Source organism: Palaemon carinicauda, chromosome 9 (assembly GCF_036898095.1).
Source record: "Palaemon carinicauda isolate YSFRI2023 chromosome 9, ASM3689809v2, whole genome shotgun sequence".
Classification (NCBI taxonomy): domain Eukaryota; kingdom Metazoa; phylum Arthropoda; class Malacostraca; order Decapoda; family Palaemonidae; genus Palaemon; species Palaemon carinicauda.
The window spans coordinates 33,452,423-33,459,922 of NC_090733.1; positions in this window are offsets into that span (position 1 = coordinate 33,452,423).

Here is a 7,500-nt window from a genome sequence, read left to right on the forward strand (position 1 = left end):
CTCTCTCTCTCTCTCTCTCTCCTCTCTCTCTCCTCTCTCTCTCTCTCTCTCTAATACATCTATATCACGCAAAACACACGCAATTTAGTCAATGCAACGCATTTTACCGTAAATATTATGTAAAGTAAACAATAAAATAACCTACATTAAATTACGTTGCACACTAGGACATAAGAAATGGATTGCATTGGAGTTTTGATCCCTTTTGAATATCATATCTCCTTATTGCAGGTGTTTGTTAATAGAGTGGTGAGAAATTGAATACATATTTTTCACGTTTTTCTACTTGATCTTGCCTTCTCCGATATTAGATTGTGGGATTTGAACAATCAGGTTGGAGCTGAGAGGTGAGGTGAATTCAACTAAACTTTGTGAAACAGACATCGTGTTTACAATCTTCGACAGGATGGCAAGAACGTCACAAAAATTCAAAATAGTTCAAGAAGTATCATGTTGACACAGGTTGATTTATTATTGCTTCAAGGAAAAGCGAGTGATAAGACAATAAAACAAAAATGTTACAGTGCACGAGCGTGTATGAAGGACGTACAGTACATGGCTTCCCTAATAAATATGACATACATGGGAAATAAGACACCCTGGTCTAGAGAGGCATACTGTAAGTTGGGGTCTGGTAGGAGATACGCAGGTTTTAGGCCATCAATGGACACCCAGTCTTCTTTCCCACAGATTTTTATTAAAAATGAGAAAAGGTCCTGTGTAGGGTGCCGTTAGTGGTGGTTTGCTATTGTCATTGTGTAGAAAACAAGTGTTGCTGAGTGCAGATATTTCGGTATGTGTTCTTTGCTGAGGACTGGGTAAGACTGACGGCATGGAGTAAATTTTCCCACAACATGGTGTAACAGCTGGAGATTATTGAAGGAGGTTACAGAAAGAAAAAAAAAAAAGGGCAGGGACGACCATACACTACTTCAGCTGCCAAGATATCAGGGGCATCTTTATGAATGTTTCTTAGTCCAAGGAGAACCCATAGAAGCTAATTAATTGAGTTGGAATTCTTGCAGCGGGACATCAAAGTTGCCTTAACCCTGGACAGGTAGCGTGGCCAAACCCGCCCGTAACAGGTAGGGTGGTGTCATATGTGTTACACTCCCTTTCGGGGGGGGGCGGGGGGGGGGGGGGGGGGGGGGGGGTTAACGGGAGGATACCAATTTACATTTTTTTTTTTTTTTATAGTTTACTAGTTTAAAGAGTCTACTTTCTACTGGTGTAGGAGAAAAAAAACTTTGAATATAAAATAGCACTGTACTTACATAAATACGAAAATAAGTATAAAAATACAAATTTTCCTAAATAACTTGCACTGGACACTTTAAAATAAAACAATGAACAAAAAACCACTTGGGTGCTGCAACTAGAGTCCTGTGTGCACAACTTGACGTAAAAAAAAATCGCCGATATCAGCAAAACTGCCAGATCTGTAAAGAAAAGAAAAAGCGGTTAATTTTTGTATACGCAAAATCACTACAAAATATTTGTGTGAAAGGAATGCTATATTTATAGTGGTAATACTTATTATATTTGGATGAATTTTTCCAAAAGTCATCTACAATGATCCCAGATGATGGCAAAACCTTAGGAATTATATATAGTTAATATAAACTGGGCAAAAGCTTAGTTCAAATGTAACACGTACCCTGCGCCATTTACGTAAAAGAAAGGCATATCTAGAAAGAGTACTAATAATTGATGTATATGCAATAAAATGGTAAATAAATAATCTATGATGACTCTAGATAACAGCAAAAAGGATAAAAATTGTTTTTAGTAAGTATAAACGGGTAAGAAAAATAATTCGTGAAACTTACTACTTGAGTTGGCACTGGTCGCAGGTGTAGTTGACATGGGAGTTACAAACAGGCTTATGGCACTTGCCACACAAAAGCTTGGTCCTGACATTAGAAGAAGAAGGGCAGAGAGGGCATCTGTTGCGCTTCTCACTTCGTTTTGGAGTGTCTGGACTCTCATCTTCGGGCTCTTGTACTGCAAAAACAGAGCAAATGAGGTAAGTCAAGTCCCTTGGGAGGTACCTCTTGTTTGCGAGTCTTGAAAGTGCTGCATCACGGGCGAGTTCCATGGCCAATTCCGCAGAAAATTGCCTCTTGTTATACAAAGTGTTGTCAGGCAGATTTTGGTGGATAAAAAAGGAATTATTCACAACAAGATTGATAATCCCATAGAAGACACCTCCGGGTCTTCCTGCTGCAGGTCAGGGCAGAACATATCTGATCGAACCTGTCAACTCCTCCCTTTGTGGCATTATAAAACATGTGCATGTGACTTTTATGATCCTCAATAACTGTGGGATTGTGATGAACTGTGGAAAGAATCTGTATCCTTTTCGTCGGCTTGACACGTTGGCACAAAACGGTGACCTTGTCCTTGTAATTATACGTGGCAACAGATTCGCCTAATTCCATGGGCGTTGACAGCAACACAGTAGGCAGGTACAGTTTTGGACGAATAGTACCAACTAAATGCATCCCACGTTCACGGAGAGCCTTGGCTAGTGGCAGGGAAGTTAACCAGTTGTCCGTCGTAACAATACGCCCAGCCTTCCTGAAGGGTCGGGTTAGCTCCAACATGAAGTATTCTCCCAAGGGCGTACTTGTATTGGTAGTTCCCTTGCCCAGGTAGGGAATGGCATTTCACATGTAGAAAGTGTCTGCATCACATGCCATAACTAACTTGATGCCATACCTAAGAGAAAAGAAAACAAAATAAAAGAAACAATAAATATAAAGAAAACAAAATAAAAGAAACAATAAATATAAAGAAAACAAAATAAAAGGAACAATAAATATAAAGAAAACAAAATAAAATAAACAATAAATATAAAGAAAACAAAATAAAAGAAACAATAAATATAAAGAAAACAAAATAAAAGAAACAATAAATATAAAGAAAACAAAATAAAAGAAACAATAGATATAAAGAAAAGAAAACTAGACCTATAAATTTTTTTTTAAAAATTGCATATATATCAAAAAAATTAAAAATATTGCATAAATATCTATCACACACACACACATATATATATATATATATATATATATATATATATATATATATATATATATATATATTATATATATATATATATATATATATATATATATATATAAAACTTTTTACTTACTTTGCTGGTTTATTCGGGATGTACACCCTGAAACGGCACCGTCCCCTGAAGCCGAGGAGCTGCTCATCCACAGTGAGATGCCCACTGGGTTCATAGTTGGCAATGCAATTGGCAATGACCTGGGTCCCACAAATTCCTTATGGGAGCAAATTTGTCATGTGTCACACGCTCCTCCCTCGTGGCAATGCTGTCAAAACGTAGGGCCCTCTGAATAAAGGCGAAGCGGCGCTCACTCATGATGCTCCTGTAGAAGGGACATCCTAGAGACTTAGAGAACATCTCTTCCGCTGTCAGATGATTGTCCTTCCGTGCCCCTGTCATGATGAGGATCCCAAGGAAGGCACGTAACTCCATGAGGGTCACATCCTTGAAGGTTGGGTCGTTTTGCCGCTTGTATTTGTTCCGTAGGGTTAGGATTTTGTCATTGGTGTGGATGACCACTTCTGCAAGCATTATATTTGTCAAAAATTTGTCAAACACTTCAGCAGGAGTCCTACACCCGAAGACAGCCATGGTAGGACCGGCACTGTCAAACTGGTCAATCTTCAAGATTGGTGGCATTGTTGGGTTTGGCTCTGAGTTCCACTTCGTGTTGTCCCTAGCCATGTAAGAGTTATCCGGCAATCTTTTCAATGCCACACCTTCTGCAGGGCAAAGAGGTCCTCTCCTCCTTTTCCTACTCCTCAAATCACGGGACTAAGATGAGGCACAGGAACCGCAGGATACGCTGAAGAAGGCCCAGGAGACGCTGAAGAAGGCCCAGGATACGCTGAAGAAGGCCCAGGATACGCTGAAGAAGGCCCAGGATACGCTGAAGAAGGCACAGGAGATTCTGCAGGAGTCACAGGAACAACGGAAACAAGACGAACTGCGTGCGAGACAGCAAAATCATGTCTCTCTTCATGCGCTGTTTCCACTACTTCAGCAGCCAAAAGTTGATCCTCGTTTTCCTCACGCAGCCAGGTTTCATTGTCGACCAGGTCGTCTTGGATAGTGTCTTCTTCAAAGGTAAGGGTCAAAGGCTCTTCTTCATCACTACTGACGAAAAGGAGCTCCAAAAACTCCTCCTCCTTGAGATATTTCTTCGTCATGCTGAAAATCTGAAAACAGGAAAAAATAGAAAATTAGAAATTATCCTCAAAATCACTTTCTTGCTGCTTTCAAAACAAAATGGAGATTGGTACAAGTACCTACACCATTCACTGATATGTTCCGATAGACACAATTACATTATTTCACTAAATAATAATACAGTAATGTAAAATACAAAATGTTTGCGTATGCGTGACATACCCCTGTTACGGTAACGTGGTTGCTAATATGCAACAATTCCCAACTTTGGAGGCCGATATTTGACGAATGCGTCGGAGTAGAGAAGTGGCGAATGTTTCCTGCGATGAAGATGGTGAGCAACTAACGGCTCCTGGGTAGACAGGCCAGAGCCTGCAAGGCGTCTATGCGCAGAAACGAAAAAACGAGTTTTTGCGCCGCGTCCCGGCCAAATCCGACACCGCGCTACCTATCCAGGGTTAAAGTTGCAATGAAAATGTTCAACCCTTTCCATTAGCAGCAAAGTTGTAGGTGGTTGTTTATATATGGGGTGATGCCAAGGGGATTTGCTAATTATATCCTCAATTGCTAGGTGAAAGTGGTACCTCTTTCAGAAGTTATATGCTTATGGATACTGAATCACGCTAACCACCCTGAGAATAAGGCGGATGTTGCAGTTTCCATGGGAATGGTTTTACGCCAACGAGTGGAGATGTTAGTAGGGGACCTACCAGATTGATATGAATGTGCAAAAAAATAATGCTGAGGTTGAGGAAAAGAGCCCACTTCGGAATACATGAGTTGATATACTTTTGAAATTGGGCAAGAAGTACAGGTGCAGACCCAATCGTTACCATCCTTACTATTGACATGCCAAAGGATCTTCCTTTCCAGTAGCTGTGCTGTAGATCAGCACAAAGGATGTGAAAGGAAATGAATAAAATCAAACACCTATCAGCTCATTGGAATATGTATCCATGGTCTTGATCTCTCAGTACTGACATCGAAAAGGAGGGTGGTGTTGGAGTCATCGAGGGAGACGTCTTCCTAATAGAAGGTTGTGCAGGATGTCCAACATGCTTGGTACTCTGGGTATTTTTGTTGGACTCCTTCCATGTCATTTTTATCTAATCCCTGGTGAATGGCGGCCAATGTGATTTTTGACCGGGTGTCAGCAACATAATTAATTTTTCCAGGGACGTGTTGAAGGGTGTAATTGTATTTAGCCATGGCGTAGAGATGTCAGCATTGACAGAGGGATAAGGTATCAGGCTGTCAAGGGAAGGCGTGCACCAGAGGCATGTGGTGCTCACGAAGGATTAAGGGCATATCTTTCAAGAAGTGGTGAAAGTTACCCACAGCAATTCACTGTCATAGCTATATTCCGCCTTAGACAGTTTCCTACTGAAGAGGGCCAATTGGCAGGACAAGCCATTGACTGCCTGATCGAGTACTGCATCAATAGCAACGTCACTGGTATTAGTGGAGAGAAGGAGAGTGCATATGTCACAGGGAAAGGAAGAGCAGCAGCAGTTGATAGAACATTCTTATTTTTGAAGAAGGCTGGTTCTTAAAGGGAGCCCTACTTCAAGGCTCTTGGCTTACCCTTTTGGGTGACAGAGATGGGGCAAGAGTGACAGCAATGACTGGTCATAAAAAGTGATAATAGTTGATAATACTCAAGAATTCTTGCAGTTTATTTGACAGTCAAGGGCACGGGGAAATTCTGAATGTGTGCTACCTTCTCCAAGAGGGGGATAGACACCTTCAGGAGTAATGCGGTACCCTAAGAATGAGACTACCTTGCCGCTTAAGGTACACTTGTCGTACCGAACTACAAGGCTATTTTATTGTAGGTGTTAAGCACGGTGCACAGTTGACAGACATGTTCCTCTATGGAGGAAGAGAACCCAAGTATGATTTCCCCACAACATACTCAGAATGGGAGGTCGCCTAAGATGCCATCGATGAGGCTGTGAAAATAGGCCTCATCATTACTAGGGCCAAAACAGGAGTAACTGAAGATGTATATCCCAAAAAGGATGGTGATGGTGGTCTTGGGGATGTCCTCTGGGATCTTGGGCACCTGATAATACCTATTCGGAAAGTCAAGCATAGAGTAATCCTTTGATGTTTGCAAGTACGAAGCCACATTGGTAATGTTTGAGAGGGGGTAATGATCCGGAATCTGTTTGCATGTTCAGGCGTCTGTAATTCCCACATGGATGTAGATGGCCATCCGTCTTGAGGACGATGTGTACGGGTGACGAACATGGGCTAGAAAAGGCCCATTTTATTTTTTTTGGTGAAAGTCTTAGTGGCTACCAAAGGATCTGGTCCTAATCGCCTATACCTGGTGAACAGTGCAGGTCTCTTTGTCTTGATATGGTAATAAATACAGTGTTTGGCAAGAGCCATGGGCAATTAGCAAAGTTATGGATGGAAGACTTCTGAGTATGAGGGGATTTGAGAGGTTGGCGTACCGATGTGAGTGTCTGTGATTGACGCTTCTTTCGATGTTGAATAGTTATCTTCTTTGCCAGGAGTGGACGAGCTGGTGGAGGTCCTTAAGGTGGTGGAGCGGGTGTCCATAAGGGCACCAACTTTGGTCATCAGATCCTTCATGGGCAAAATATCAATATCGTGCATGGCAGAGTAAACAGGTTCAGGTAAGCGTTGTATACCGAAAGGGCACGTATAGGTTCCCTTCTCGTGAAGAGCTGTTTGCGGTAGGTTGCAGGCGAGTTATACTAGTCATTCCCAAGACTGTTGTTCAGAGAACTGGAAAAGCTTTACTGTATCGGTGGCTGGCAATAACAATTACTGATCCAAGAGGAATGTTTTGAGGGTGTTGGGGTGTCCCCTTGATTTAAAAGCCAATCGGAGATTTCTGGAATTTTGTCCTTGAGGATCAATGCAAGGACGTAGTGTGCTTTGGTGCTTGATCGTGTCACGCCCTTGAGGGAGAATTCGACCTCTGCGCAGTGAACCAGGTTAAGGCTTCTCTACTTGGGAAGGGTTGTAGTTTCATGACACATTTCAATATATTAAGAAAGAAATTTTTGGTCAGGAATATCTTTCTATGTATTTTCAACACTGATGAAAGCGAAATTTGCTTTTAACTGGAAAAGTTCAAAGAAACTCTGGAAATATTTTTAACGAACATATGAATATATGTTATATGCAACAGTAGAGGAGAAAGTTAGGAACAAGTATTTCTTTTTCTACATTAGCAAATACACATTTATATTATTACATTTCAAAATAAAGCTACTTGTATCTCTTAGCAA